The sequence below is a fragment of the Hipposideros armiger genome, unplaced genomic scaffold (assembly GCF_001890085.2).
Source record: "Hipposideros armiger isolate ML-2016 unplaced genomic scaffold, ASM189008v1 scaffold_874, whole genome shotgun sequence".
Classification (NCBI taxonomy): Eukaryota; Metazoa; Chordata; class Mammalia; order Chiroptera; family Hipposideridae; genus Hipposideros; species Hipposideros armiger.
The window spans coordinates 307,826-319,060 of NW_017732224.1; the positions used below are offsets into that span (position 1 = coordinate 307,826).

The 11,235-nt window shown below is 37.1% G+C and overlaps 1 long non-coding RNA gene across 1 annotated transcript in view; it reads right to left on the bottom strand.

Moving 5' to 3' along the window:
- The window catches only part of LOC109374902 (uncharacterized), a 12,530-nt gene extending 2,364 nt beyond the window's left edge, over positions 1-10,166 (bottom strand). The window contains exon 1 of the long non-coding RNA XR_002122481.1: positions 10,042-10,166. This is a non-coding gene — a long non-coding RNA (uncharacterized LOC109374902). The remainder of the gene's footprint in view (positions 1-10,041) is intronic.
- Positions 10,167-11,235: the final 1,069 nt, after the last annotated feature.

Below are 11,235 nucleotides of genomic sequence, written 5' to 3' on the forward strand. Positions count from 1 at the left end.
AGCAACGTCCTCCACAACTAGACTGAAGAACAAAACGACAGCAACTTGTCTGTTCCCCTTCCCCCAATTCCCCAATAAAAATCTTAAAAAAAAAAGGCTTATATTGCAGTTACCATAGGTTTTTCTCCTCTCCCCATGTGACACCCATTTGGCCTTAGGAAAAATGAATGGAAGAGAAGGAAATTTGCATTTATTGTACATGCCAGACACTGCTGAGCAAAATCATATTACTTATTTTATTTGTTTACTACATTCATTTCATGTAAATTTCCTTCAATAGATGGGAAAGAGATTGTTAGACAATGTCAGGTGTTTCTGTGTCTAACCAAAATACCTATATCAAATAATGTTCAAATAGTTGAATATGTGTACTACAAAAGAGATAGCTAAATATATGTATTTAATAACCCAGTAATTACTGAGAGATAGACAACCCTAAGAAAAAGTCATGTAATGAGTGGGATTAGGCCCTTACAAAAGTCTTTGATACTTGCAGATGTCCTGCAGCTCTCTGAATTCCCATCATGTTTTTAATCATAATTGCTTTCCTAGCACCCATCTGGGCTGCTATCAACAGAGGCTTATGACTTCCAGGGAAGAATAAATAGAAAGGCAAGTGAATTTTTTGGAAGCTCCAGTTCTGCCTTGGTGTGGATTTCTCTATAATAAAATAATGGAGTGAAGCATTGGAAAAAAAAAAAAGATTCAATTGAAGCAAGGATCTTTAAATAGATTATTTTCCACAAGGAATCAATGGGTGCTAATGTTCCCTTGTTGGCTATAAAATCACTGGGGGAGAAATAACAATTATGGCAATCACAGCATAGTTTAACCCTTCGAACTTAGATACAAAGGGGTGAGGGGGAAGAGAAAAAAACTTTTAAAAGACCATCTTTAAGAAGGCAAAGCCATTAAGATGGCCGTTCGCAGGTTTCTAGCTCCTTTGCTCTCTCTCCAGACGTGTCTCCATAGCGTCTATGGGTTCCCTTCAAGGCATTACAACATGCATTTCTGTTCATGAATTTTAAGGATTGAATATGTTATTAATCAAAAGAGTCGCTGTAGTTTCATTGCTTCTAGAATCTCCCGGGGCATTGTATACAGCTGCAGTCAAAGAAAATGAACTGTTATAAACTTGATCATATTCATCCCTTGGGCTCATCTGATTACAAAATTGCCCAATGAGCTGTTACAGTATTTTCAACTAATTAGTTAACCCATACATTGGGATTTCTTTCCTTTCTTATTTGTTTTTGTCTCTTTTTTTTTTTTGCCTATAAATATATACTTCCCCTTTCTCTAACAGTGTGAATATCTTGGTATTTGTTGAGCTGCCAAAACATTTAAATCACATTACTAAAATATACCTTTTCTCATATCACTCTTCATGTGAGGAAGATATATGGTGTACATTTCTTTTTCCATATTATTGTTGTTTTATCACCTCCAAAAATAACACAGTAAGGAAATATATGTCATTCTACTATAAATATTTCTTATTATGAAAGTTACTTCTTCCTCCCCTCCTCCCCTTCTTTTCTCTTTATCCTCTTTTTATGGTTCCTTCTTTCCCTCCTCTTCCTTCCCCTCCTCCTTCAGTAAAGTAGCCTGAGCTCTCAGATCACAAGATCTGATGGTTATCTGATTTCACATATTAACAAAAGAAGATTTCAAATACTTAAACTACCCATTTCTTCATTGTCTCTAGCAGAGGTGGCTTGACACTGGGTTTCGTTGCATGGCTAGTGGAACTTAACTGGGCATTTCATTTTTCCAAGTGGAAGCATTATTTTTTTAGGGTTGCTAATAGAGATAACTGATTTTAAATCATGGACATTAAAGAACAACATGATTTGATTCAGGAACTCAGAGAGATACATTTGACTCTCAGATCATCTGATTTCCTAAATCAGTGGGTAAAGATTCAAGGGTCCTTCACGACATAGTTATACTGAAGAAAAGAAACAGAGACACATTTCAGTAAAAGAGAGTGTCATATAGAGGAACAAGTAAGCTCTTTAGTAGGTATATTTCTACTTTGTTACAAATTTCTCCCTAAAATAATGGAGTAAACAATAAAAAAAAAAAAGCCTTTCCTCACTAACCAGACAGGATCATTCGGCATTTTTCTGGCTTCTTGTTATAACTTAAAGGAAACGTTCACAATGTCCAGAGCCCTTGATGTGCTGCAAATGAAGGAAGAGTATTTCCTCAAATTTCTTGTAACATGAACCCACCCACGTATGTGGTACCAACCTTGACTTCTCAATGGAACAGTACATCCTCAAAAGGAAAACTGATGGCATCCACTTAATAAACCTGAAGAGAAGCTTCTGCTGGCAGCTTGTGTCACTGCTGCTATTAAAAACCAAGCTGATGTCAGTTTCATATCCTCCAGGAATGTTGGCTCGTGGGCTGTGCTGAGGTTTGCTGCTGCTACTGGAGCTACTCCTATAGCTGACCGTCACTCCAGAAACCTTCGCCAACCAGATCCAGGCAGCCTTCTGGGAGCTACAACTTCCAGTGGTTACTAACCACCAGCCTCTCACAGAGGTGTCTTATGTTAAGCCACTTACCACCACTCTGTAACAGACTCTTCTCTGAACTATGTAGGCACTACCATCCCATGCACTCAGTGGGTCTGATGTGGATGCTGGCTAGGAAGTTTTGCGCATGCGTGGCACCAACTCCCAAGAACAACTGGCAGGGGGACCACAGTTCTGGAGGTCAGCAGTCCAAGATCAAGGTGCCATCAAGGTTGGTTTCCCCTGAGAGCTCTCTTCCCGGCTTGCAGATGGCCCCTTCTGTCTGTGTCCTCACATGGCTTCCTTTTGCTTTTTGGGAAGACAGCTTCCTTTTGCTTTTTGGGAAGAGGGCAGAGGCCTGCCCTCTACTTCTGCAGACATACTGAAGAGACTGAAAAGAAAGAGTGAGCCTCATTGAAAAGTCTGTGGCCAAGGAGGAATTTCAGTGAGAATGGACTAATCCAGATCCTGAGTTTACTGGTACCTAATTGGGGGCTGCAGACTGGCCTGAAGGTGTGCAGTTGCCCTCATATCTATTTAGCAGTTCCCTAATGAACATTGGTTGTGTTCAGCCCACCGCTGAAGACTGGCTTGCATCTCCCACTCCTCAGGCCACTGAATGGGTAAGAACCACTGAGCGGTCTTAAGCTGTTTCTCTACTCTTACACAGAAAAGGGAAATAAGGTTGACAGAAAATGAAGTTCCTGAGAAAAAAAAATGTGATAAAAGCAAGTGTTATGGACAGAATATATTCCCCTAAAATTCATATGTTGAAGCCCTAATCTATACCCCTAATGTGACTGTCTTTGGAGACAGGGCCTTTAGGGAGATAATTCGGTTAAATGAGGTCATAAAAACCCTGATCCCATAGAACTGGTGTTCTTATATGAAGATGAAGAGACACCAGAGCTTCTGTTCTCTTCTTACAAGAACAAAGAGAAGAAGCCATGTGAGGACGCAGAGAGAAGGGGCCATCTGCAAGTGGGGAAGAGGACCCTCATGAGAAACCAACCTTGATGGCACCTTGATCTTGGACTTCTGACCTCCAAAACAGTGAGAAAATAAATTTCTGTTGTTTAAGTCATCTAGTCTGTAGTATTTTGTTATGACAGCCTTAGGAGAGTAATATACAAGAGATTACTTATTAAACTCTAAATAAATTACTCTACATCAGAGCAAGGATGGTTTTCCTAACAAAGAGAACTAAGGAGTGAGGAACAGAAGAAAACATATAGTATCAAAATAAAAGTGAAGAGGCAGGTATATTCTTGCCAGGATAATAACAGAGTGTTACATATTATGGCCTGTTTCTCTCAAATCTGCAGTAAAATCAAAGGGTTGTACTGTTCATGTGTCACAGAACTTCTTAGAGCCCAGCACACTTCTCTGTTGTCTTTTAACTGCCTGCAAGTGACACCATCTTTTTCTTAGTGCACTTTGATTGAGGTGCTGCATTGGACAGTGTGAAAATGGCACAAAAGCTCACAGTGTATTATGAGGCTATTACTGGTTTGGAGAAGGTCTGTTGCTTGGGAGGTCACAAGCCATCCAGGTACAATAGATGGTCAGTTCATGATGTTACATGGAACGATGCTATCTTCAATGTCTTCTCAGATGCCCAAGTGGACTTTTATGGTTAAAAACATTATAACAAAATGATGAGTGTAAGAGTTGGAAAGGTGTGAAAACTAAATAATAAGATTTCTAGGATCAGATATAATAATAGTTAATCCCAATAGGGTATTTTTGCCTTCATGGAAACTTTTTTTTTTTTTTAAGATTTTATTGGGGAATGGGGGAGGGAAATAGATAAGTTGCTGTCCTTTTGTTCTTCAGTCTAGTTGTGGAGGACGTTGCTTCACTGGTCCATGTTGGTATTATCATTGTGCTCTTCTCGGTGAGGCAGTCGCTCGCTGGCTGTTGGACGGCCGCTCACGGTGGCTTACAGCAGCTCATGAAAGCACATGCCAGCTGCCTGCCAGCCCCACTACAGCCTGGCCATCACCAGTGACTCACGGCAGCCCAGCTCCAGGCTGAGCCGTTGTTCATTATCTTAGCTGTATGCAGCGTCACTGGCCCTTGTGTGGGATCCGAACCCAGGCCATGTAGCTCAGAGCTGGTGTCCCAAGCCAACTCTTAACCAATGCGCCACTCGGCCGGCCCAAAACTTTCTTTTTTGTAAAGGAGTTTTGATATCAAATAATTAAATTATGGAACTCATGTTTGTAAAGTTCCCAAATGCTGATTATTATTAGAATAATTCAGAGGGTGCCTCAGCATTCTATTTCCTTGTTATATGTATGAAACCCAAGTGTCCCCAAGCCTTTTCCTTGACTAGACAGACCTAGGTCTCATTCCATGGGAGACGCAGCACCCATCACAATATTGTGGAAGATTCTTTATGAGGAAGAGTATTTGTTTTTCATGCTTTCTCTACTACTTTGCATTCTAGTTCTCTTTCACCATTTCCTTTAACTGCTTTTCTCTTTACACATGGCTCTAGCTGCTGCCATAAATGGACAGAGGCCATTTCTTCTATATTCACCAAGGTAATTCTAACATGAAACTTTGTTACAAAAACAGAATTTTGTTGAAATATTGGAAATAACAGAGGCGTAATACCACCAACAAAAGAGAGAATAAAAGAACATAAACTGATATTTTTCTGTTGTTCACTCTTGCAGCAGGGAATTTTCACTGTCCTGTTCATGGCGCTAGGGTGCTTTGGGCAAATCCTTCCTTCTTCCATCTCCTTTTCAAGTCTCCCAATGTTTTACTTATGCAGCCAGAAAACAACTCCATAATTCCAATTATTTTACTATACAAAGCAGTTTGGCTCTTACTTTGTGTTATGTTCTTTCATCATTTAGAAGCCTCCTTTAAATTATTGTTTAGTTTAATTACTTTGTGTGTAATGTTCTATGATTTCTCTCTCTCTGTCTCTCTCTGTCTCTCTCTCTCTCTCTTTTTCACACACACATGGACACTATCGTAATCAGGATACAGAACAGTTCCATCATCCCCCAAAACTGTTTTCGTCTCTCCTTTTCTAGAAATACCCTCCCCCACTCCTAAGCCCTTACAACCACTGATCTGTTCTCCATTACTGTCGATTTTCGAGAATGCCCTATAAAAAAAAAATCATAGATTATGCAAACTTTTGAGGCTGTTTTCTCTTACTCAGTATAATGCCTTGAATTTCATCCAAGTTGTTGCACATGTCAATAGTTCAAGTCTTTTTATTGCTGAATAATATTCCATTGTATGGAGGTACTACAGTTTATTTATCAGTTCATGTCCTGGACCACATCTGAGTTGTTTCCTGTTTAGGTGATTATAAATAGAGTTGCTAGGAAATTTTATGTAGATGTTTTTGTATAAAGATGTTTTTATTTCTCAAGGTAAATATCCAGTAATGAGACTGGTGGGTCTTGTGGTAAGTGCATGTTTAGCTTACAAACAAAACAAAAACAAATATAACCTGCCAAACTATTTTCCAGAGTGGCTGTATTACTTCTGCCTTTCTACCAGCAGTACATGACGGTTTTAGTTGCTCTGCATCCTCAGCAACACTTAGTACTTTCGGATTATTTTAGCCATTCTAATAGGTGTGTAGTGGTATATCATCATGCTTTTAATTTGTATTTACCTAATAGCTAATGATATTGAACATTTTTTCATGTGCTATTACCCATCTTCATATCCTCTTCAATGAAGTATCTGTTCAAATTATTTGCCCATTTTAAAATTAGGTTATTTGCTTTTGTAATAAGTTTTGAGAGTTCTATATAGGTTAAAATTTGTCCAATCTACATTTTCTGAAAATTAACCTCCAATGAACAGTTATTCTGATATTTTCTCTTATGATTATTTTCTTTTCCCTTTAAATTTCAGGCTAAACAGAAATGTACTTCCTACTTGCCAAGCCTAAAACCTGTACCTATTTTCTTCATCTTGATGCCTTTACTTGTTCTACATCTATCATTTTTCTTCAGTTTCCTCTCTCTTTTTTGGTATTTTCAAAACCTCCTTTTGCATGATCCATTCTTTCTCTTAATGTTAAAGTCTCTATATCTAATTTTAAAACAGAAAATAATCTATGACTTCTGACTAAATGACTGCCTCCCTGTTTTCCATCACTGCTATGCTTCTTGAAAACAAGACTCTGTATTTGCTGCCTTCTTCTGCTTAATTTATGCAAATTTATGCAAGCCAGACTCTGCTTTCATAATCATTCTGAAAACAATCTTAGAACAATCACCAATGACCAGCAGCTTCCTCTACTGGTGGACTCTTAGTGTTCATTTTATTTACCTTTCTGAAACACACGACATTTATCTCCACCACTTCTCTCTAGATAATGAAAATATCATAAAGAAATCAATGGTAGTCACAGAGAAAGGGTCAAGTAAGTAAATATTTTTTGGAAGCAGAATCTTTATTGCTTTCTGAAAAAAAAAGAAGTTTTATAGGGAAATCTGTGTGGATAAAGTGTACAGAGATGCTGAGGATTTAGCACCACATATAATTTAACTGGGTATATTGTATGTAAAAGGCATTCATATTCATAGTTTGAATTCACTTGTTTTATCATATGGAAGTTATCTGAATTCAGTTTACTAATGTAATATTACAGTGTTTTATTTTCTGATTTGTAAAGTGGAGATAAAAATAGTAGTCAATCCAAAGAAGTTCTGTAAATATTATGTGAGATGATGAATGGAAAGTATTTAGTAGAGTACTTGAAACATAGAAAGTAATTAATGGGCAAACTAATAAATTTTTTTCTTTTCCCATATTTCTGTAATTAATTTCAAAATAAATTTTAAACACAAAACAATTCATTCACCATGAATTTTCATTTAGTATTAACAATAGCAACCTATAAAATAAATTCATAGAGCTTTGGACATTGTGTCTTGCTTTGTTTTGTTTTTGTATGAATGTCTAGATACAGAGCAGATGATGTATGTGCCTTTTACCTAATTTGGGTAAGTAAGTAATCTCTTTATCTCTGCAGAGCCTCTACACAAGATTTGGAGACTTTAACCAAATCAATGGGAATTCTACCCTATGATTGTACTAGTACTGATATACAAATTAAGCAGTTCAGTCATGACTCTGAGTGCTAACTAACAGAAAAATAATACAAAATGCTCTGTTTAATTATATTTTCTTCCATAAAATCCAGTTATTTGTAACAAACTATTACACAAGTTTGTCATATATAGTTCAGTTCCTAAGATCTGCTGGTTGCCTTTTTCCCATATAATTCTCTACAAAACACTTCATTAATGTCTTAAGACACTATTGATTTATTTTCCATAAGACAAGATATACGAAATGACTTTCATTTTGCCTATTTTCTTTCATAGACTCTCTTGCCTAAATAATTCAGTTGAGAGTCTATTGTATAAACCATGTTTGTTTTTATTTTTATTGTTGAGTATCCATCTATGCTCTTATAATTCCAGTTTGTTTGTTTTTTTTTAAAGAAGTAAGGCCTAGTAATCAAATTTAACAAAAATAGCTCTTTTTTGGACCATCTCTTTTGGCAATAGCAAAGAAGTAAATCATTTGAAAGGAATCCATTAGAATCATTATACCTAGGAAATAACATGTTTATGGTTAATTATAATAATGTCTCTTGGTGATATTTTAATTTTATACTTGAACACACAGTAGAAAATTGCTCAATGTTCTTACTTCTCTTTATCCACTGAAGATGGAACAGTTATTTCAAACTAACTTTTGTGTGCATGTGTAGTATGTGTGTATATGGGGTGTGTACAATATTTTTTCTTCCTAAAATTGTTATCTGGCATATATTTATTTTAAAATTGTTTTTAATAAGTTTGATTTGTTTTAAAAGGCACACGAGAATCCTTATAATGTAGGGTGTCACCTCTAACTGATATTAAAATATTCAAGTTTGAATTTAACTAGTGTTGATGTTGGTTTCAAAATTTGCACAATGGAACATAATTTGTTGTTTCAATCTAAATGTATTTGTTATTTAGCGAATTGTATGCATATTTATAAAACATTAAAACAATACAGGGTGGATGAAGCCAATGGATTTCATTATCAACCCACTGGAGGTAACAGAACATGTCTTTATCTACATCAATACGTTAAAGTTGAAAAAAAAATGCATTTTTTCTTACAATTTATCAATTCCCTTAGATAAAGGAGACTCAAGTGAGTAACACTAATTTTAACTGGGAGCAAGGTATTTCATCTAGAGAGGGGGAATCTCAGTCAAGCCTCCTGTGTACTCTACCTCCTCTTTCTCAAAATTTAATGAGTATACGAATCCCCTGGTGTGTTGGTCGATTCAGGCTGCTATAACAAAACTACCACAGACTGGGTGGCTTAAACAACACACACTTATTCCTCAGAGTTCTAGAGGCTGGGAAGTCCAAGATAAAGGCAGAATGGGTGTTTGTTGACCACTTTCCGGCTCATTGCCCTCTGGCTTCTAGTGTCTTCACGCACAAGGGGTGAGAGAGCTTTCTGCTTTTTGCAAGGACATTAGTCCCATTCACAGGGTTCCAGTCTCATGACCTAAATCCCTCCCAAAGGCCCTACTTCCAAACACCATAATATTGGGGGTTAGAATGCCAACAAATGGATTTTGGAAAGACACAAACATTTGGTCCATAACACCTAGGGGATCTTGTTAAATGCCAGATTGTGAGTCAACATATTTGAGGTGGGGCCTGAGAATCCTGAATTTATAACAGGCCCCTAGGTAATACTGATACTGCTGGTCCTAGAAGCACCCTGCATAGCGAAACAGTCTACAACTTTTCCCCTGCATCCTGCTAGATTGGGTCCTGTTAAAAAACAAAAATGATTAAAGAAGACAATGTAGATGATACAAACAAGCCTTATTTAAAATTTCATGAAGTAAACAGTATTTATTCAGATAAGTGAAAAATGGGACAGAAGGCAGGGAGCTTTTATAGGATAAAGAATAAAAAACAAAGAAGAGATAAATACGAAATATCTGATTGGCTAGGGCCACACAGTCCACCTTGTTTGGGGTGAGAAGAAATGAGGAAATAAGTATAGAGCCCAGAGCTGGCTTGTGGTTTGGGAACTGGCTGCCTGAATATATTGCACGTGTTGTCAAGCAGAGCATTTACAGGAACACAAAAGTCATCTACGTTGGGTTTGCTGGCATGGCACCCCAGGCAGGAATGACTCCATCTTGGGCCTAGAAAGTTATTTCAACAGTACTGTTGACTAGTCTCTAATATTCTCTACTTTCTTATGTACAGTTGAGTCCATCTGATAATAAGCAGCATATTCTATTACTGATAACGTTTGTTTTTTCTTTTCCCTTTTGCTGTCTAGAATTTGTAATTTTTTTGCTTTGGCTTTGACTATTGATATAAACACTAGGGCCGGAAGAGGTGTAAAGAGCCAGTCCTACCTTTGTGCCAGGATGCCAGCAATGCCCAGGTTCATTTGGATAGAACTTTCCTAGTTTATTATGGGTAGGTGCTACCTGTCAAAGGGCCTCTTTGAGTCGGACTTAGAAGTGTTCAGTGCTATTCCAACATTAGTGTTGGGCAGATTCTGGCATCTCTGGAACTCCAATGGTCATGATTACCAGTGGAGGAAGAATATAGAATCCTGCTGAAGATGGATAAAAGGTATTTTAGCATGGGTGGTTTTGATTGTTCAAAGGTGTATAGCAATTCTTAATTATTTTAGCAAAATATTTTGTTAGCTTTGAACAGTTTACTGATTCAACAAACATCCTAATATCATTTCTTGTCCTGTAAGGATTCTTAGATAGTGCCCAACTAAGCCTAGGATAGATGCTTAATTCTTTCAACAACAATTCGACCTGAATTTCCTTGTTACTTTGTTTAAGTGGAGAAAAGAAACATACAGAGGAAACATGGAAATATAGTCTACATAAAGTGAGGGAAGTGCCTTTCCTGACCTTTAATAAAAGATAAAAAGCAAGGAATTTTGAAAGCTACTAATGTGATCGCTATGTTTAAGGGATTTCTTATATTTCTGTTGCCATTCCATTTGCTTTGTTTTCACAGAATGGCTTGTTATTTGTGGGCAATTGTCTGGAAACAACAGGAAATTATTTTTAAATTGTAGACATCGATAGGCTTTTGAAATAGTCACTGGTTTGTGTAAATATATATTTAAAAACAAAATTATATTGAAAAGGAGCCAAACTCAAAGAGTTTGAATCATCTGAGCATTTTAGATAGGACTATTCAGAGGTTCTTGTACTTGTAAACACAAATTAGTTTAATAGACTTTGGTTTGCATGAGATTACTGCATAAATTACTCCTTAGTAGGACTCAGAAAAAGTTACTGCTCCATCCTTCCCTACAGGAATATTTTGAAGAAAAACTAATAGTACCTTCCAAATACCACAAAGCTACAGGAACATCACAATGTCATCTATCATCTATGGCAACCGTATCCCAATGTGCTTTGGATGCTAAACTCATTTTTGGTTAGAAGAGAATGCAAGAGGCATCCTCCTTGGAATGCTTTGTTAAAATGCTTTGTGACGGACAGTGTATTTGCCTCCCACACAGCCCTAGTTCTTGGGCCTTTGTGTTTCAAAGATGAGCAAATAGCAAAGCAAAAAAAAAAAGGGGGGGGGGATGGACATATGTTGTAAACCACTAAGTTAACCAAGATTACGTACTTTAAATACACCAG